This window comes from Bombina bombina, chromosome 2, assembly GCF_027579735.1.
Source record: "Bombina bombina isolate aBomBom1 chromosome 2, aBomBom1.pri, whole genome shotgun sequence".
NCBI lineage: Eukaryota > Metazoa > Chordata > Amphibia > Anura > Bombinatoridae > Bombina > Bombina bombina.
This window is the reverse complement of record NC_069500.1, coordinates 1,393,385,739-1,393,409,096: the sequence shown is the minus strand read 5'-3', so window position 1 is coordinate 1,393,409,096 and position 23,358 is coordinate 1,393,385,739. Positions and strand designations below refer to the sequence as shown.

The window sequence follows — 23,358 nt, the reverse complement described above, 5'->3', positions numbered from 1 at the left end:
AACCCCGCAAGTGGGCTGACTCTGATTCTTTGAACAAGATCATCCTATTCTAACATCACTGGAAGACTTCTTCAAGGAAATGGCAATTCTTTATCAAGATATTAACACTCAGCTTACTGCAGAGACTAAAATGAGGTCTCTTAAACAAGGGAAAAAGCAGGTGGAGGAATATTTAAGTGAGTTCAAGCTATACAGTAAATATACTGAGTGGAGCGATATTGCCCTTAGGAATCAGTACCGTTTAGGTCTAAATGATGCCCTTAAAGATGAACTCGCTCGCATAGAGCTTCCTAGGTCCTTGGAAGGACTAATCACACTAAGCATTCAGATTGATAGAAGGTTGAGAGAACGCAAATCAGAAAAACAAGGTATGGATACTATCACAAGACCCTCTTCTACTTACCAAAAACCTACAGTCACTCAAACCTCAGAACCTATGGATTTGGGATTCACTAGAGGCCCTTTACAACCAGAAGAAAGGAATCGCAGACGCATAAACAACCTCTGCATGTATTGTGCTTCAAATGCACATACTGTAAGAGAGTGTCCTATCTTACAAAGGCAGAAGAAACGTAAGTCCTTTAGAAAAACCACATGCTTAACCACTAATGTTAACCAAGTTGCTTACTGCTCTTTATCTCTTACCTTACAGTGGGATCTACACCAGCAAATCAGTGAAGCCATCATCGACTCTGGGGCACATTCTTCCTATATTGATTCTGTTTTTGTCACTATAAATAAAATACCCACTGTGTTGAAAGCAAGACCTGTGTCCATTAGAGTTATTGATGGTAATACAATTAGTTCCGGTCCTATTACACACCAAACTATTCCCATCAAGGTTTCCACGTCAAGTGCACACACTGAATTCATATCCTTTGATGTGATAAATTCTCCCATGTTTCCCCTGGTGCTTGGTCTACAATGGTTACAGACGCATCAACCCACCATACATTGGGATCGCCTCGAAGTCGAATTCCTCTCAGATTATTGCAAGAACACCTGTTTTCATCACTCCTTGATCTGTTCTATAAATCCTACTGGAAGAATTATTCCTTCTGACTATCAAGATTTTCAAGATGTATTCAGTGAAAAGGAAGCAGAGTCCCTTCCTCCACATCGCCCGTACGACTGTCCTATTCAACTACTTCCAGGTGCTTCCATTCCTTACGGGCACATACACCCTCTATCACAGCCTGAACTAGAACACCTCAAAACTTACCTTTCAGAGAATTTAAGGAAAGGGTTTATACAACCCTCTTCTTCCCCTGCTGGGGCCGGCAATTACTAATATATAAAAGGCAATGCACAACAATATTTTTATATTTCTTAAAAATATGTTCTTTGTTTTTCTTAAACAAGTTATTACAAACATTAATATTCAACACAGAGAAGACGTAATTTTCTTCATGATAAATACCTTATTAACGACCAATTATGGGACATGACATTTTTACAATCACTGTAGGCATATAGCATAACTTTTGAAAGAAGACGGGCACATGGAATATTGTTTTAAAATTTATTTTTTAACATCCTTTGTTGAAAAAGTAAGATATGTCCTTGCATTTTTTTTTTGTTAATGTTACAGTCTACTTGACTTTCTTTACTGTTTAAAAAGATAGATAACGCCTTACATTGTTGTATTAATGTAATCCATAACCTCTAAATGTCCCTGTTTCTAAGTCTCAGCAGGCCGCCCGTTATCTCAGTGCTTTTTAAATCTTGCTCAACAGCTAGAAAATGCTAGTTCATGTGTGCCATATAGATAACATTGTGCTCACTCCCGTGGATAATGATAATGATTATGCAGGAACCGGCACAACTCGACTAAAATGCAAGAGTATAAAAGCTAAAAAAAAAAGCACTGACATAAGGTAATTCCATTAGATCCAACACTAAGAATTCAACAAAAAATGAAAAAGTTAGTAGACTTTGCACTATTTATGGATATTATAACATCTAAACAGGCCACATTTTTATTAAAATAATCCTTCCATTCCTGTATTTTACACATTGTTCAAAATCCACAAAAGCTTGGTGGATCACCCTGGTCACCCGATAGTGGCGGGCATGGATTCAATTTTCTAACCTGTAGCAATACTCCTTGACCACTTGATTAGGCCCCTACTTTGCTATGTAAATTCATATCTATAGGATACTACAGACTTTTTGAAGAAGATCCCTTCTCTGGAGGTTCCTCCCGGCAGTATATTGGTGACCATGGATGGTCAATGATAGAATATACTCTCCAAATGAAAGAAGATTGATTAAAGATATGTTTGAAATAGTATTATATGAGAATTATTTTTTGTTTGAGGACACTTTCTATGTTCAAAAGAAGGGTATTGCAAAGGGCTCGAATGTAGCCCTGACCTATGTGCACCTTTTGTTGGAAAATTTTAGGAAGAAGTAGTATATGCTGATGAGATGTTTCAGAACTCAGTGTTATGCTGGTTCCGCTACATTGATGATATATTTTTCATTTGGACTGGAGGGAGGGAGAATCTACAACAATTTTTCTATAGATTAAATTCTGCTACAGGACATTTAAAATTTACTATAGAGACTAGTATGTAAAGTGCAAGTTTTTTGGGCAGAATGGTAACTATTAGGGGGAATTCCCTGAGATGTGATCTCAACACAAAGAATACTGATAGCAATAACTTATTGTATTATGACAGTTTTCATCCACCAGCAATGATTAGAAGTTTACCCTCTAGTCAATTATTGTGAACAAAAAGGATAGTGGATTATCCAATTATATGAACAGAGACTAGATGAAATGGCAAATAAGTTCCACAGAAGGGGTTACCCTCAAGAGGTTTTGAGACTCAGAGTCTGGAGAAGGCAAATAAAACTGGTTAAGAAAATTCACCAACCTAAACAGTATTCTGTACCCTTCATTTTACAATATGGCCTACATAGTAGGAGACTTCAAACAATAATCCTAAAACATTGGCACATTTTGCAGGAAGAAAATTCTGTAACACAAGTTTTTTAGTATTCTCCACTAATTTCATGCAGAAGAAATAGAAATTTAAGGGATGACTTAGTGCGGGCTGACTTAGGTTCCACAAAGAGGCCTCCCCCTATTGTTAAAAAAGGTTGCTTTGCATGTATGAATTGTTCACAATGCCATTCCATACAACAGGGTAATGTTGTTATGCATCCACACTCTGGCAAATAGATTCCAATAAGAGGAAAATATTCTTGCTCTTCTAAATTTATTGCAGTGATTAAATGCCCATGTGGCCTGGCATACGCTGGCGAGATAACTCAATGCGCCAAGGATAGAATACACCAACATAAGGCTGCAATTTGCAGTTTGGATGAGGATGCGCCAGTGGCTCATCATTTTACTACAGCATCACTCATTAAAAGTCAACACTGTTTTCAAGTAGTGGATGGGGTACCACCACTTAAACGTGGAGGAGATAGACAGAAGTTCCAGTTCAAAAAGAAAGCTCAGTGGATTAGGAGACTTGATACACTATCATCCAATGGTTTGAATTGAAAGATCTCCTGGGATAATCTTATATAACACTGAAGAGCTGTGGAGGGTTAGTTAGTTCAGGTGAAAAAATAATCTCTGTTTATACATTAAACTATGTTAGAAAGTACGGTGACACTGAGCATAGACAGTACTTTTATTTTTTTTGTATTATGTTATATTTTGGATGAAGATCATTTAAGGTGGTATTGAGAATATACGGATAATGTTAGATAATGGAGAGGTCACAATTACACCTTAAATGTTGTTGTGGGTGGAGTATGTGTGAGCCAATTGTATTCTCCTTATTGCTATATACATCTAAGTCATACTCTATCTATCAGACTCCTTGTAAAGGGCGGACTCCCAAAACGCATGTTGGAGTTTGTGTGATGTCATCATTCCTACCCGGTGGTCGCAGATGCTATCCACGTGTATGGTAATAAGGTTTCCCCATGAAGATAAATACCCGGAGTAGTATGAGCAGCCAATGAACAGAGAATGAACAGAGAAGGCACATATGAACAACCACACATATTTGGTGTTTGCCAGTAATGTTTGTTGCCGGTTTAGGGGGTGCTAGAATCCATATAAAGGGGATGATTAAAAACTGCAGCTTGATACTTGGAGCAAAAAGTGTAGGTAGTAACCGAGTCTGCACAGTGGAAAACACGTTATTACAAATCAGTGTACTGTATATGATTACAAACGGTCAGAGTGTTACCTTAGAGACATTCTTAAATGGGCGTCTGCATATACAGATTGTTGCATAGGAAGCTTATACGTGAGCGGCTGTGATTTTTGCGTAACCATAATTAAGACAATATGCTATGAACTGCACAACTGGACAAGTTACAATCATTTGGTACTACATATGCAATGAACTCTGATATGTGAATATATTTTTTTGCATATACCGGGAAGTTGATGACAGTCGCTTCCCCTTGGGACGCCTTGGTTTTTTTTCTCACTTTCTTATTTTTTTCTTTTTCCTTTTTCTTTCTAGTGTGTATGTTGTTGGTCAAATGTGTGGATGATTGGGGCTTATTCTTTATATACATTACCTTACTTTGTTTTGATGGGTTTACGTGTGATATATTGCTTCTATATATTGCCTATATTTTTTGGGGGTAGATGTCTGATATGCTATAAAAAATTTCATTGATTGCAGTGCTGGGATTTATTTTTTATTTTTTTGTATATATATTTAAATCTGTATATATGTGTATATATGTATATTATTAACAAATATATATATATATATATATATATATATATATATATATATATATGTATATAAGCATATACATATATATTTACAGGGAACACAGTCCCCATAGACCGCTATATAAAGGCATTTTTTAGTGCCATTTTTTTTTCTAACAATGTACATCCCTCACTTTAAGCCCTAAAAACTTCTTTGTGCATTTTTTTTAAAAAAATGCTACATTTATTTTTTAAATAAATAACAACACTACACTTAAATGTTGGGGCAATTTGGGGACGTATTGAAAATTAACCATAAATCTGATTTTGGAGCGCTAATTGCTACTGCAAGATCGCGGTAGCATTAATTTAGCGCTCCAATTGTGATCTAGCCCTTAATGTATTATTTTATGGTTCTATAATTGCAAGACCCAACAATTATGTTTTATTTTTGCTATGTATGGAAATAAAATGCACTGGCCCATCTTTTAATTACATAGTATAAGCCAGCTTACCTCTGCATTAGATTTATTAATGAATGCTTTCCCTGACTCAATTAACTGTCAAATTGTTATTCAGCTCAATATGCTAATTAGTAGCTGCAAGAATTATGAATAACATCATTATTAAAAAAGTGAACTGTTTCTTAAAAAGCCTTTATTAAGCTAAAGGCATAAATTAAGACATCATTATAAGCAAAATATTTTAATAGTTTTTGTTTTGTGAGCAAAGATAAGTCAGGAAATATGTTTGAAAACAAAATCTTGGTTTAAAAATTGAAATCATAGCATTTGCATTACAACAGAAAACAATAATAAGCAAATGATTCTTGTAATTGTACTAAAATAAAATACATTGTATACACATAAATATTAAAGTTACACACAGAAACTATGAAACAATAATCAGAATTTGTAAAATGACAATCCTAAATACACTACTGTATTCAATATAAAATACAAATTAGAAAATGCAAAGTTTAAATGTAATAAAATTTAATTTGAAGTTTAAAGTGATATAGAATAGAAAGCACAAAGTGTAAAAGCAGCAGAACTGTCATGTCATGCAGTGCTATATTCCACTGGGATTGACTCTCCTTCGCCCCTTGGAGAAGTAAAGCAAATTTTGCCTTTTGAATATTTCAATATGGACAGTGTTGGAGGATCATTTTAGAATATCTCACCCGAGCAGAGAGCTTTTGAATATCACAGTCTAGGAGAGCTTTTGAATATCACAGTCTAGGAGAGGTGAGTACAGCTCGGGGGAAACTCTGTATTGCCACACCACGAAGACCTTTGTAGAGTTTATTACAGGCCCCTGCCATGAACTATTCTCTGGCTCACAAATTAGAAGACAATTTAAACTGTAGATTCAAAGGGCCCCATGTATTTAAACGCATGCAGGCAGCTTCCAAGATGAAATCTGTTTGTCTGCATCCTCGTATGCATCTTTACACACTGGGGTTGTGGGTGATGCCATAAAAATGACATTTTCTCCAACATTGGTGTGTCCGGTCCACGGCGTCATCCTTACTTGTGGGATATTCTCTTCCCCAACAGGAAATGGCAAAGAGTCCCAGCAAAGCTGGTCACATGATCCCTCCTAGGCTCCGCCCACCCCTGTCATTCTCTTTGCCGTTGCACAGGCAACATCTCCACGGAGATGGTTAAGAGATTTTTGTAGTTTTATTCTTCTATCAAGTGTTTGTTATTTTAAAATAGTGCTGGTATGTACTATTTACTCTGAAACAGAAAAGGATGAAGATTTCTGTTTGTAAGAGGAAGATGATTTTTAGCAGACAGTAACTAAAATCGATTGCTGTTTCCACACAGGACTGTTGAGATGAAGTAACTTCAGTTGGGGGAAACAGTTAGCAGTCTTTTCTGCTTAAGGTATGACTAGCCATATTTCTAACAAGACCATGTAATGCTGGAAGGCTGTCATTTCCCCTCATGGGGACCGGTAAGCCATTTTCTTAGTCAAACATAAAAGAATAAAGGGCTTAAAAAAGGGCTAAAAAACTGGTAGACATTTTTCTGGGCTAAAACAATTGCTTTACTAGGCATTTTTCACATATTCAGTAATAAAGTGTTTTCAGTTTGAAATTTAAAGTGACAGTAACGGTTTTATTTTAAAACGTTTTTTGTGCTTTGTTGACAAGTTTAAGCCTGTTTAACATGTCTGTACCATCAGATAAGCTATGTTCTATATGTATGAAAGCCAATGTGTCTCCCCATTTAAATTTATGTGATAATTGTGCCATAGTGTCCAAACAAAGTAAGGACAGTAATGCAACAGATAATGATATTGCCCAAGATGATTCCTCAAATGATACTATGATACTACATCATCCCCTACTGTGTCTACACCAGTTATGCCCACACAGGAGGCCCCTAGTACATCTAGTGCACCAATACTTATTACCATTCAACAATTAACGGCTGTAATGGATAACTCCATAGCAAATCTTTATCCAAAATGCCTACTTATCAGAGAAAGCGTGATTGCTCTGTTTTAAACACTGAAGAGCAAGAGGACGCTGATGATAACTGTTCTGACATACCCTCACACCAATCTCAAGGGGCCATGAGGGAGGTTTTGTCTGATGGAGAAATTTCAGATTCAGGAAAAATTTCTCATCAAGCTGAACCTGATGTTGTGACATTTAAATTTAAATTAGAACATCTCCGCGCACTGCTTAAGGAGGTGTTATCTACTCTGGATGATTGTGACAGTTTGGTCATTCCAGAGAAATTATGTAAGATGGACAAGTTCCTAGAGGTTCCGGTGCCCCCCGACGCTTTTCCTATACCCAAGCGGGTGGCGGACATAGTAAATAAAGAGTGGGAAAGGCCCGGCATACCTTTTGTTCCCCCCCTATATTTAAGAAATTATTTCCTATAGTCGACCCCAGAAAGGACTTATGGCAGACAGTCCCCAAGGTCGAGGGGGCGGTTTCTACTCTAAACAAACGCACTACTATTCCTATCGAAGATAGTTGTGCTTTCAAAGATCCTGTGGATAAGAAATTAGAGGGTTTGCTTAAAAATATTTTTGTACAGCAAGGTTACCTTCTACAACCAATTTCATGCATTGTTCCTGTCACTACGGCAGCGTGTTTCTGGTTCGAGGAACTAGAAAAATCGCTCAGTAAAGAATCTTCGTATGAGGAGGTTATGGACAGACTTCAAGCACTTAAATTGGCTAACTCTTTTGTTTTAGATGCCACTTTGCAATTAGCTAGATTAGCGGCGAAAAATTCAGGGTTTGCTGTCGTGGCGCGCAGAGTGCTTTGGCTAAAGTCTTGGTCAGCGGATGTGTCTTCCAAGACAAAATTGCTTAACATTCCTTTCAAAGGTAAAACATTATTTGGACCTGATTTGAAAGAGATTATTTCAGACATCACTGGGGGAAAGGGCCATGCCCTCCCACAGGATAGGTCTTTTAAGGCTAATAATAAGCCTAATTTTCGTCCCTTTCGCAGAAACGGACCAGTCTCTAATTCTGTTTCCTCTAAGCAAGAGGGTAATACTTCACAACCCAAACCAGCCTGGAAACCAATGCAAGGCTGGAACAAGGGTAAGCAGGCCAAGAAGCCTACCACTGCTACCAAAACAGCATGAAGGGATAGCCCCCGATCCGAGACCGGATCTAGTGGGGGGCAGACTTTCTCTCTTTGCTCAGGCTTGGGCAAGAGATGTTCAGGATCCTTGGGCGCTAGAAATAGTTTCTCAAGGTTATCTCCTGGAATTCAAGGAACTACCCCCAAGGGGAAGGTTCCACAGGTCTCAATTATCTTCAAACCAAATAAAGAGACAGGCATTCTTACATTGTGTAGAAGACCTGTTAAAGATGGGGGTGATACATCCAGTTCCAATAAGAGAACAAGGAATGGGATTTTATTCCAATCTGTTCATAGTTCCCAAAAAAGAGGGAACATTCAGACCAATTTTGGATCTAAAGATCCTAAACAAATTTCTCAGGGTACCATCGTTCAAAATGGAAACTATTCGAACGATCCTACCTACTATCCAGGAAAATCAATTTATGACTACCGTGGATTTAAAGGATGCGTACCTACATATTCCTATCCACAAGGAACATCATCAGTTCCTAAGGTTCGCTTTTCTGGACAAGCATTACCAGTTTATGGCACTTCCATTTGGATTAGCCACTGCTCCAAGGATTTTCACAAAGGTACTAGGGTCCCTTCTAGCGGTTCTAAGACCAAGGGGCATTGCAGTAGTACCTTACTTGGACGACATCCTGATTCAAGCGTCGTCCCTGTCAAAAGCAAAGGCTCATACGGACATCGTCCTAGCCTTTCTCAGATCTCACGGATGGAAGGTGAACAAAGAAAAAAGTTCTCTGTCCCCGTCAACAAGAGTTCCCTTCTTGGGAACAATAATAGATTCCTTAGAAATGAGGATTTTTCTGACAGAGGTCAGAAAATCAAAACTTCTAAGCTCTTGTCAAGTACTTCATTCTGTTCCTCGTCCTTCCATAGCGCAGTGCATGGAAGTAATAGGATTGATGGTTGCAACAATGGACATAGTTCCTTTTGCACAAATTCATCTAAGACCATTACAACTGTGCATGCTCAGACAGTGGAATGGGCATTATACAGACTTGTCTCCGACGATTCAAGTAGATCAAAAGACCAGAGATTCACTCCATTGGTGGCTGACCCTGGACAATCTGTCACAGGGAATGAGCTTCCGCAGACCAGAGTGGGTCATTGTCACGACCGACGCCAGCCTAGTGGGCTGGGGCGCGGTCTGGGAATCCCTGAAAGCTCAGGGTCTATGGTCTCGGGAAGAGTCTCTTCTCCCGATAAACATTCTGGAACTGAGAGCGATATTCAATGCTCTCAGAGCTTGGCCTCAACTAGCAAAGGCCAAATTCATAAGGTTTCAGTCAGACAACATGACGACCGTTGCATATATCAATCATCAGGGGGGAACAAGGACTTCCCTGGCGATGAAAGAAGTGACCAAGATAATTCAATGGGCGGAGGATCACTTCTGCCACTTATCTGCGATCCACATCCCAGGAGTGGAAAATTGGGAAGCGGATTTTCTGAGTCGTCAGACATTCCATCCGGGGGAGTGGGAACTCCATCCGGAAATCTTTGCCCAAATAACTCAATTATGGGGCATTCCAGACATGGATCTGATGGCGTCTCATCAGAACTTCAAGGTTCCTTGCTACGGGTCCAGATCCAGGGATCCCAAGGCGACCCTAGTAGATGCACTAGTAGCACCTTGGACCTTCAACCTAGCTTATGTATTCCCACCGTTTCCTCTCATCCCCAGGCTGGTAGCCAGGATCAATCAGGAGAGGGCCTCGGTGATCTTGATAGCTCCTGCGTGGCCACGCAGGACTTGGTATGCAGACCTGGTGAATATGTCATCGGCTCCACCATGGAAGCTACCTTTGAGACAGGACCTTCTTGTTCAGGGTCCATTCGAACATCCAAATCTGGTTTCCCTCCAACTGACGGCTTGGAGATTGAACGCTTGATTTTATCAAAGCGTGGGTTTTCAGATTCTGTAATAGATACTCTGATTCAGGCTAGAAAGCCTGTAACTAGAAAAATTTACCATAAAATATGGAAAAAATATATCTGTTGGTGTGAATCTAAAGGATTCCCATGGAACAAGATAAAAATTCCTAAGATTCTATCCTTTCTACAAGAAGGTTTGGAGAAAGGATTATCTGCAAGTTCTCTGAAGGGACAGATCTCTGCTTTATCTGTTTTACTTCACAAAAGACTGGTAGCTGTGCCAGATGTTCAAGCATTTGTTCAGGCTCTGGTTAGGATCAAGCCTGTTTACAGACCTTTGACTCCTACCTGGAGTCTAAATCTAGTTCTTTCAGTTCTTCAAGGGGTTCCGTTTGAACCCTTACATTCCGTAGATATTAAGTTATTATCTTGGAAAGTTTTGTTTTTGGTTGCAATTTCTTCTGCTAGAAGAGTTTCAGAGTTATCTGCTCTGCAGTGTTCTCCGCCCTATCTGGTGTTCCATGCAGATAAGGTGGTTCCGCGTACTAAGCCTGGTTTTCTTCCGAAAGTTGTTTCCAACAAAAATATTAACCAGGAGATAGTTGTACCTTCTTTGTGTCCGAATCCAGTTTCAAAGAAGGAACGTTTGTTACACAATTTGGACGTAGTCCGTGCTCTAAAATTCTATTTAGAGGCTACTAAAGATTTCAGACAAACATCTTCCTTGTTTGTTGTTTATTCTGGTAAAAGGAGAGGTCAAAAAGCGACTTCTACCTCTCTTTCCTTTTGGCTTAAAAGCATTATCCGATTGGCTTATGAGACTGCCGGACGGCAGCCTCCTGAAAGAATCACAGCTCACTCCACTAGGGCTGTGGCTTCCACATGGGCCTTCAAGAACGAGGCTTCGGTAGACCAGATATGTAAGGCAGCGACTTGGTCTTCACTGCACACTTTTGCCAAATTTTACAAATTTGATACTTTTGCTTCTTCGGAGGCTATTTTTGGGAGAAAGGTTTTGCAAGCCGTGGTGCCTTCCATTTAGGTGACCTGATTTGCTCCCTCCCTTCATCCGTGTCCTAAAGCTTTGGTATTGGTTCCCACAAGTAAGGATCACGCCGTGGACCGGACACACCAATGTTGGAGAAAACAGAATTTATGCTTACCTGATAAATTACTTTCTCCAACGGTGTGTCCGGTCCACGGCCCGCCCTGGTTTTTTAATCAGGTCTGATGAATTATTTTCTCTAACTACAGTCACCACGGTATCATATGGTTTCTCCTATATATATTTCCTCCTGTCCGTCGGTCGAATGACTGGGGTGGGCGGAGCCTAGGAGGGATCATGTGACCAGCTTTGCTGGGACTCTTTGCCATTTCCTGTTGGGGAAGAGAATATCCCACAAGTAAGGATGACGCCGTGGACCGGACACACCGTTGGAGAAAGTAATTTATCAGGTAAGCATAAATTCTGTTTTTGACAGATTTCTAGAGCCTCCTTGAGAGCCATATACTTTGAGACCATTAAGATGGCTGCTTCCGAAAGTCCACGGTTTATTCCACATTTGGTATAGTTGAGATACATAACTTTCAAAACCTTATAGTTTCTTAAAGTATTTTAAAAGTATGCAATATTATAGGAGTGGTCTACCTTCCCTAGCACCATCTTAATTTCCATGTTATTCTATGCAGACTTTCTCTAATGCTCACATAGCTACATATTCTTTAGTAGGGATGGGTGAATATCCGAATTTTAACATTTGAATTGTAGAACACATATTCCTCATGGCATACATTTTACTTTTCAAATGTTTCTATAGAACAAATGTTAACATTTGAATGTCATGTGTAGAATTTAAATAATACATCAATATTGATTCTTACAGACTTATTTAGAATATTCAAATACAATTGTTTTTTTTATTTTACTTTAAAGGGACTTTAAACACTAAGGGCTAGATTACAAATGAAGCTCTAATTTAACGTGCGCCCTTAAAGGGACAAATTTGCACATTTATGGGTGCACATTAAATAACCATCCATTACAAGTGGTTAGATAATGCTACCATGAGTTAATTAAAAAATGTACCCCGATTGCCCCTAAAACAAAATATACAGTTCCTTTATTTAAAAAACAAAAGAGCATCTTTAAAAAAAAAAATAAAAAAAATTGCACAAAGCAGTTATAAGGGGTTAAAGTGAGGGGATGTGGGGTGTTAGAAAAAAAAAGGCACTTAAAAGTGCCTTTACATTGAAGTCTATGGGGACTGTGTTTTTACTTTAAATACATATATATGTATATGCTTATATACATATATATTTATGTGTTAATATGTGTATATATATACATATATATTTATGTGTTAATGTGTGAGTGAAAGAAGAAAAGAGTTCTCTATCTACTCTCACAAGGGTTTCCTTCCTAGGGACTCTGATAGATTCTATAGAAATGAAAATCAAAACTTCTAAATGCTTGCCTTGTTCTTCACTCCATTCCGCATGGACATAGTGCCATTTGCGCGCCTGCATCACAGACCGCTGCAATTATGCATGCTCAGTCAGTGGAATGGGGATTACACAGATTTGTCCCCTCTACTAAATCTGGATCAGGAAACCAGAGATTCTCTTCTCTGGTGGTTATCTCGGGTCCATCTGTCCAAAGGTATGACCTTTCGCAGGCCAGATTGGACCATTGTAACAACAGACGCCAGCCTTCTAGGTTGGGGTGCAGTCTGGAACTCCCTGAAGGCTCAGGGTTCATGGACTCAGGAGGAGAAACTCCTCCCAATAAATATTCTGGAGTTAAGAGCAATATTCAATGCTCTTCTAGCTTGGCCTCAGTTAGCAACACTGAGGTTCATCAGATTTCAGTCGGACAACATCACGACTGTGGCTTACATCATCCAGACTCACTCTTGCCACCTATCAGCGATCCATATCCCAGGGGTAGAGAACTGGGAGGTGGATTTTCTAAGTCATCAGACTTTTCATCCGGGGGAGTGGGAACTCCATCCGGAGGTGTTTGCTCAATTGGTTCTCCGTTGGGGCAAACCAGAACTGGATCTCATGGCGTCTCGCCAGAACGCCAAGCTTCCTTGTTACGGATCCAGGGACCCAGAAGCAGCACTGATAGATGCTCTAGCAGCGCCTTGGTTCTTCAACCTGGCCTATGTGTTTCCACCGTTTCCTCTGCTCCCTCGTCTGATTGCCAAAATCAAACAGGAGAGAGCATCGGTGATATTGATAGCGCCTGCATGGCCACGCAGGACCTGGTATGCAGACCTAGTAGACATGTCATCCTTTCCACCATGGACTCTGCCTCTGAGACAAGACCTTCTAATACAAGGTCCTTTCAATCATCCGAATCTACTTTCTCTGAGACTGACTGCATGGAGATTGAATGCTTGATCCTATCAAAGCGTGGCTTCTCCGAGTCATTAAATGATACCTTAATACAGGCACGAAAGCCTGTCACCAGCAAAATTTACCACAAGATTTGGCGTAAATATCTTCATTGGTGTGAATCCAAGAATTACTCATGGAGTAGGGTTAGGATTCCTAGGATATTGTCCTTCCTCCAAGAGGGTTTGGACAAAGGACTATCAGCTAGTTCTTTAAAGGGACAGATTTCTGCTCTGTCTATTCTTTTACACAAGCGTCTGGCAGAAGTTCCAGACGTTCAGGCATTTTGTCAGGCTTTAGTTAGAATTAAGCCTGTGTTTAAACCTGTTGCTCCCCCATGGAGCTTAAACTTGGTTCTTAAAGTTCTTCAAGGGGTTCCGTTTGAACCCTTTCATTCTATTGATATCAAACTTCTATCATGGAAAGTTCTTTTTCTGATGGCTATTTCCTCGGCTCGAAGAGTCTCGGAGTTATCTGCCTTACATTGTGATTCTCCTTATCTGATCTTTCATTCAGATAAAGTAGTTCTGCGTACAAAACCTGGGTTTTTACCTAAGGTGGTTTCAATCAAGAGATTGTTGTTCCATTATTATGCCCTAATCCTTCTTCAAAGAAGGAACGTCTTTTGCATAATCTAGACGTAGTCCATGCATTGAAGTTTTACTTGCAGGCTACTAAAGATTTTCGCCAAACATCTCACTTGTTTGTTATTTACTCTGGACAGAGGAGAGGTCAAAAGGCCTCGGCAACCTCTCTTTCTTTTTGGCTTCGGAGTATAATCCGTTTAGCATATGAGACTGCTGGACAGCAGCCCCCTGAAAGAATTACAGCTCATTCCACTAGAGCTGTGGCTTCCACCTGGGCCTTTAAAAATGAGGCCTCTGTTGAACAGATTTGCAAGGCTGCGACTTGGTCTTCGCTTCATACCTTTTCAAAATTTTACAAATTTGATACTTTTGCTTCTTCGGAGGCTGTTTTTGGGAGAAAGGTTCTACAGACAGTGGTTCCTTCCGTTTAAGTTCCTGCCTTGTCCCTCCCATCATCCGTGTTCTTAAGCTTTGGTATTGGTATCCCACAAGTAATGGATGATCCGTGGACTGGATACACTTAACAAGAGAAAACATAATTTATGCTTACCTGATAAATTTATTTCTCTTGTAGTGTATCCAGTCCGCGGCCCGCCCTGTCCTTTTAAGGCAGGTCTAAATTTTTATTAAACTTCAGTCACCACTGCACCCTATGGTTTCTCCTTTCTCGGCTTGTTTCGGTCGAATGACTGGATATGGCAGTTAGGGGAGGAGCTATATAGCAGCTCTGCTGTGGGTGATCCTCTTGCAACTTCCTGTTGGGAAGGAGAATATCCCACAAGTAATGGATGATCCGTGGACTGGATACACTACAAGAGAAATAAATTTATCAGGTAAGCATAAATTATGTTATTTATGTGTTATTATGTGTATATACATATATATTTATGTGTTAATATGTGTATATACATATATATTTATGTGTTATTATGTGTATATACATATATATTTATGTGTTAATATGTGTATATACATATATATATTAATGTGTTAATATGTGTATATACATATATATTTATGTGTTAATATGTGCTTAAATACATATATATTTATGTGTTACTATGTGTATATACATATATATTTATGTGTTACTATGTGTATATATATATATTAATGTGTTACTATGTGTATATACATATATATATATTAATGTGTTACTATATATATATATATATATACATATATATATATATATATATATATATATTAATGTGTTACTATGTGTATATACATATATATATTAATGTGTTACTATGTGTATATACATATACAGGTGGCCCTCGTTTTACAACGGTTCAATTTACACCGTTTCAGAATAACAACCTTTTTTTCTAGTCATGTGACTGCTATTGAAAAGCATTGAGAAGCAGTGCATTTATTAAAATAGCCAGTAGGTGGAGATGTCCGCTTGTGTTGCAGCAAAGACAAGCAAGCTGAAATTAATCAGTTTAACCAGACCTGAGCTATCGAGCAGATTTCAAAGGAACAAGATCTTCCTGTCTATAAATCAGTCCAGTTTGGAATGCCTAGAAAGAACTGTTTGCTGAAAAATGCAAGTGAAGTCTGTGTTGTGTGATTATTTTATTAGGTTATAATGCTGTTTAGCAAATGTTTTTGTTCATTTAACTTAGTTTAATTATATATTATGTGTTGTTTGATTATTTTATTAGGTTTATAATGCTGTTTAGAATTTAAAGTCTTCATTTCAAAGCTTTAAAAATAATGTATTAGGTGTTACTTATGACAATTTTGAGAGGGGCCTGGAACCTAACTCCCTCACTTCCCATTGACTTACATTATAAACTGGGTTTCAATTTACAACGGTTTCGATTTACAACCATTCCTTCTGGAACCTAACCCCGGCGTAAACTGAGGGCTACCTGTATATATTTATGTGTTATTATGTGTATATACATATATATTTATGTGTTAATATGTTTATATACATATATATTTATGTGTTAATGTGTGTATATACATATATATTTATGTGTTAATGTGTGTATATACATATATATTTATGTGTTAGTATGTGTATATACATATATATTTATCTGTTAATGTGTGTATATACATATATATTTATGTGTTAATGTGTGTATATACATATATATTTATGTGTTATTATGTGTATATACATATATATTTATGTGTTAATATGTGTATATACATATATTTATGTGTTATTATGTGTATATACATATATATTTATGTGTTAATATGTGTATATACATATATATTTATGTGTTATTATGTGTATATACATATATATTTATGTGTTATTATGTGTATATACATATATATTTATGTGTTATTATGTGTATATACATATATATTTATGTGTTAATATGTGTATATACATATATATTTATGTGTTAATATGTGTATATACATATATATATTTATGTGTTAATATGTGTATATACATATATATTTATGGTTTAATGTGTGTATATACATATATATTTATGTGTTAATGTGTGTATATACATATATATTTATGTGTTATTATGTGTATATACATATATATTTGTGTGTTAATGTGTGTATATACATATATATTTATCTGTTAATGTGTGTATATACATATATATATTTATGTGTTACTATGTGTATATACATATATATTTATGTGTTACTATGTGTATATACATATATATTTATGTGTTAATATGCTTATATACATATATATTTATGTGTTACTATGTATATATACAGATGTATTTATGTTACTATGTGCATATACATATATATTTATGTGTTAATATGTGTATAAACATATATATTTATGTGTTATTATGTGTATATACATATATATTTATGTGTTAATATGTGTATATACAGATATATTTATGTTACTATGTGTGTATACATATATATTTATGTGTTAATATGTGTATATACATATATATTTATGTGTTAGTATGTGCTTATATACATATATATTTATGTGTTAATATGTGTATATACAGATATATTTATGTGTTAATATGTGTATATACATATATATTTAAGTGTTATTATGTGTATATACATATATATTGATCTGTTAATGTGTGTATATGCATATATATATTTATGTGTTAATATGTGTATATACATATATATTTATGTGTTACTATGTATATATACATATATATTTATCTGTTAATGTGTGTATATACATATATATTTATGTGTTAATATGCTTATATACATATATATTTATGTGTTACTATGTGTATATACATATATAGTTATGTGTTACTATGTGTGTATATACATATATATTTATTTGTTAGAATGTGTATATACATATATATTTATGTGTTAATATGTGTATATACATATATATTTATGTGTTAATGTGTGTGTATATATATATATATTTATGTGTTAATTTGTGTATATACATATATATTAATGTGTTAATATGTGTATATACATATATATTTATGTGTTAGTATGTGCTTATATACATATATATTTATGTGTTAATATGTGTATATACAGATATATTTATGTGTTAATATGTGTATATATTTATATATTTAAGTGTTATTATGTGTATATACATATATATTTATGTGTTAGTATGTGTATATACAGATATATTTATGTTACTATGTGTATATACATATATATTTATGTGTTAATATGTGTATATACATATATATTTATGTGTTATTATGTGTATATACATATATATTTATGTGTTAATATGTGTATATACAGATATATTTATGTTACTATGTGTATATACATATATATTTATGTGTTAATATGTGTATATACATATATATTTATGTGTTAGTATGTGCTTATATACATATATATTTATGTGTTAATATCTGTATATACAGATATATTTATGTGTTAATGTGTGTATATACATATATATTTATGTGTTAATATGTGTATGTACAGATATATTTATGTGTTAATATGTGTATATACATATATATTTATCTGTTAATGTGTGTATATGCATATATATTTATGTGTTATTATGTGTATATACATATATATTTATGTGTTAATATGTGTATATACATATATATTTATGTGTTAATATGTGTATATACATATATATATTTATGTGTTAATATGTGTATATACATATATATTTATGGTTTAATGTGTGTATATACATATATATTTATGTGTTAATGTGTGCATATACATATATATCTATCTGTTAATATGTGTATATCTATATATATTTATGTGTTAATATGTGTATATACATATATATTTATCTGTTAATGTGTGTATATGCATATATATTTATGTGTTATTATGTGTATATACATATATATTTATGTGTTAATATGTGTATATACATATATATATTTATGTGTTAATATGTGTATATACATATATATTTATGGTTTAATGTGTGTATATTCATATATATTTATGTGTTAATGTGTGCATATACATGTATATCTATCTGTTAATATGTGTATATCTATATATATTTATGTGTTAATATGTGTATATACATATATATTTATGTGTTAATGTGTGTATATACATATATATTTATGTGTTAGTATGTGTATATACATATATATTTATGTGTTACTATGTGTGTATATACATATATATTTATGTGTTAGTATGTGTAAATACATATATATTTATGTGTTAATATGTGTATATACATATATATTTATGTGTTAATGTGTGTATATACATATATATTTATGTGTTAGTATGTGTATACACATTATACTAAATGTAAAATCATTTATTGGAAATATTCTTAAACATTTCAGTAGGTACTAGAAGAGACTTAGGAGTGATAGGGTTAATTACTCAGCTACAGGTGTTTAGCATTATCTGAGCATTAGAAGGAGAATCAGTGCATATTTTTTTAACCAAAAAAAAAAGGGACATTCTACACCAGAAATGTTATTGTTTTAAAAGCTAGATAATCCCTTTTTTACCCATTCCCCAGTTTTGCATAGCCAACACAGTTATATTTATATATTTTTTACCTCTGTGATTATCTTGTATCTAAGCCTCCGCAGACTGCCCCTTTATTTGTTCTTTTGACAGACTTGCAGTTTAGCCAATCAGTGATAGCTCCCAGGTAACTTCACGTGCACGAGCACAGTGTTATCTATATGAAAAACATGAACTAACACCCTCTAGTGGTGAAAAACCTGTTAAAATGCATTCTTAAGAGGCGGCCTTCAAGGTCTAAGAAATCAGCATATGAACCTCCGAGGTTAAGCTTTCAACTAAGAATACCAAGAGAACAAAGCAAAATTGGTGATAAAAGTAAATTGGAAAATTGTTTAATATTGCAAGCCCTATGTGAATCATGAAAGTTTGTTTTGGACTTGACTGTCCCTTTAAAGACAAGGAGCACAGACACACAATAGGCTATAATTACGGCAAACAGCCGAAACGCGTAAGCCCGTGTGCTGCGCTCTTTCTCCAATTAGGTGGCAAGGCTGTCACATATTTTCAAAGTTTGAATTTTAAATATTATTCAATAAAAATATAATTTTTACGGAGTGTGGTATTGTTCTTTTTTCTCTTGGAATTAGTATGTGTATATATATATATATATATATGTATATATGTATATATATATATATATATATATATATATATATATATATTTTATAACTTTTTATTGACCAAATAATATCTTTACAGCTTTATGAACAATAAAAACATATTGGTTTTCTCATTTTGAATTTTTACAGATCCCGTTGTATCGAGTTAAACTTAAACACTATCAGCAAAAACATAAACACCAGCGTTAAATACCAATTAAGACATATTTGGCATGTTGCAACGCAACCTCACACAAAACTAACCTTTAACATCAGGCTTATTCTTACTTCAGACTCTTATACATTGGGATTCTAAATCTTGTACCTTTCCCTTATTCCAAGGTGAAGGTAATAAACTCGTAAATAAATCAAAACAAAGATAGACAAGGGGGGAAGAGAAAAAAAAAAAAAAAAAAAGAAGAAGAAGAAAGGGGGGGGGGGGAGGTAGCGACAGGAGAGGAGTTGATTCCCCCCCCCCCCTCACTGCCTACCCTGTTCTGATAACCATATCCTTGGGAATGTTCCTCTATCTGTTGTGTGAACCATTCAGATTTCGTAAAAGCAGATGTTAATTGTATTTGAGAGCTTATAGGGAGAGCCAAAATTAGAGGTTTCCATTTAGCAAAGAAGCGATGTAATTGTTTGTTGCTGCAAACTTTCGTGTTGTATTGCTCCAATATTATTTGGTACTGTGCTTTACTCAAAAACTCTGAGAACTTAGGCATTCCCTTACTTTTCCAGTTAGTAAATATTACATTCCTACCTACAAATATTATTGCATTCAAAAATCTGTAATTAATTGCTGGTGAATCGTAATTGAAAAGGAAGAGTATCTCCTTTTGTGTAATCTGTATCTGGTTTCCCAAAAGTTTATTACACCAAAAGTTCACTTTATTCCAAAATTGCGCTATTTTGGGGCATTTACAGACACAGTTAATTAAGTCTGTCATTGCCTGTCTACGTTTAGGGCAGTCACCTCACTCTGTAGTACCCATCCACTTAGAAATTCTAGCAGGGGACAAATATGACATATTCAATAGCCTAAGATGAGATTCTTGCCAACTAACTGAGATTGTGGCCTTGGATACTAATCTCATACTGTCAGCGACCCACTCCCTCTCCACCCAAGGTACTACCTTCTTCCATTTCTCTGATAATCTGTTAATATGTAAAACACCTTGAACGTTGATCAAGGTTTTATATAAGTGGGTAGTTTTGCTACTCCCTTCGTGGTATAATTTGATTATTCTCCCTAGTTCTCCAGTCTCTAATTCCGAGCCTGTTTCCAGCCTCAAGTTCCAAATCCAATGGCTTACCTGCAAGTATGCAAAAAAGGATGTATTTGCTAATTAGTATTTATCTTTCAACTCCTCAAAAGACCTTATTGTCAGCTTATTTTCTAGACACATTTGACCAAGCGAGTTGAGGCCTTTTAGGGCCCATTCTGAGAACACTGATGGCTTCAAACCTGGCAAAAAACTGGGATTACCCGTTAAAGGGAGGAACTGCAATTTACGGAAGTTACTCTGTAATACTTTACAGATTCTCTGCCAGGCACCCACAACATCTTTCAACGTAAAAAATTGCGATACATTAGCTGGAAGTTTCGTCACTGGGTTATGAAGTATCTCTTTCAGATCGAAAGGGGTTATTAAGTATGATTCCAGGTCATAACAGGTAACCTGTTCTTTTTGGGTGATCCAATCAAGCGCAAACTTACCCACTGCCACGTAGTTATAGAATCTAATATTAGGACACGTCAGGCCCCCATACACTTTTGGAAAAGTTAAGGTTGAGAGAGCTATACATGGCTTCTTCCCACGCCAGATAAAGTTATTAAATATCCTCTGAATTTGAGAGATGTCTTTATTATAGAGCAAAAGAGGAAAGTTTTGTAAAAAAATAGAATAGTTAAGGGAACATAATGGTCTTAATAAGCATAATTCTTGCTGAGATACTTAATAGCAAGTTAGACCAATTTTGCAGCTTATCTTGTATATCTGCTATACATTTAGGAAAGTTAAGTTCATACCATAACCTAGGATTACTACTTAGGTACACTCCAAGATATCGCAGACATTTAGTTTCCTGGAAAGGATGGATCACTTCTTTACTTGGTTTGTATATCCATAGTAGCTCCGATTTTTCATTGTTGATCCTATAACCGGAGAAAGAGCCGAACAGGCTGAATATATGAAGAACTTGAGGTATAGCCTGCACTGTGTTACTAAGAAACACTAAAAGATCATCTGCGAAGAGCGAAAGTACAATTTTTTGGGTGCCTATTCTAATTCCTTTTATTTCCTGTCGCAGATATATCGCCAATGGCTCTAAGGAAAGATTAAATAAAAGTGGGGATAGAGGGCAGCCCTGTCGAGTCCCTCTCCCCAATGGGAATCTGTCCAATGTCTCTCCGTTGATAATAATTGATGACAGTGGGTTTTTGTAAAGCCTCCGTATAAACAGATGGAAACAGCCTGTCAAGCCAAAACCTTCCAACAACCTAAAAAGGTGATCCCATCCAATTGAGTCGAATGCCTTTTCGGCATCGACCGTTAAGATTGCAAGGTCAGGTCTAGTATGGGATCTCTGAAATGTTTTGTTTGCAAAAAAATCCAATACTATTTGTGCTTTCCGAATATTTTTGACTGGGTTACGTCCTGTCATAAACCCCATTTGATCAGGATGTATTATGTATTCTAGACAGCTCTTAAGTCGATTAGAGATAATAGCTGTCAGCAATGTATAGTCCTGATTTAAGAGCGAGATAGGTCTATATGATGTTGGCGTTTCAGGGTCTTTTCCTTTTTTCAGGATCAGGACCACATGCGAAGCTGAGAACAAAGAGGACTGTGTTTTGTTATTAATAAAATACTCATTAAATAGAGACTGGAGAATAGGGAGAGTTTGTTCGCGAAGAAGTTTGTAAAATTCAGCCGGGAGATCATCCGGGCCGGGCGCTTTGCCTGCTTTCAAATTAATTATCGCATCCGATATCTCTTTTAACGTGATTGGTTCGTTAAGTATTTGAAGGTCCTGAGTTGTAACCTGTGGTAATTTAATCTGCTGCCAGAAGTGATCTTTATTAGCTTTGTCTATTGGTATATGGGAATATACTTTTTGGAAATAGTCTAGGAAAGCCTCTCTTATTTCTGAGCTCTTAATTAGTCTTTACCTTGATAATTAATAGCTGAAATAAAAATTTTCTGTTGCCTAGCCTTTACAATTTTAGCTAATGTTCTAGCCGATATACCCTAACTTCCTGCAAAGAAAGCTTTTTGCTTCTGATCTTCGACTATCATTAATTGTTTGAAGAAAAGATTCTGTTCCATTTTTGCATTTTTAAATTTATTCCAATTTACTGTGGAGAGATTCTGGATATATTGAGAATATTTGTTCTTAAGTGTATTAGCTAGCTGTTCCTCTCTCTGTTTTCTTTTGGCCTTATTCCTAATTAGATATGCTTTTATTCCACCTCTCATAACTGCCTTCACGGTTTCCCAGAGGATTTCAGGTTTACTCAGATAGTTCTTTTTGAAATCCAAAAACTCTTTCCACCTCCCTTGCAGCCATGTGCAAAATTTGATATCATGGATAAGATATTGCGGAAAAAAA

The 23,358-nt window shown here is 35.8% G+C and overlaps 1 long non-coding RNA gene across 1 annotated transcript; it reads left to right on the top strand.

The window, feature by feature from the left end:
• Positions 1-266: 266 nt before the first annotated feature.
• Positions 267-764, top strand: LOC128648318 (uncharacterized). Its single transcript, XR_008400574.1, has 2 exons — positions 267-572; positions 653-764. It is a non-coding gene; the product is annotated as an uncharacterized LOC128648318 (long non-coding RNA).
• The last annotated feature ends 22,594 nt before the right edge of the window (positions 765-23,358 follow it).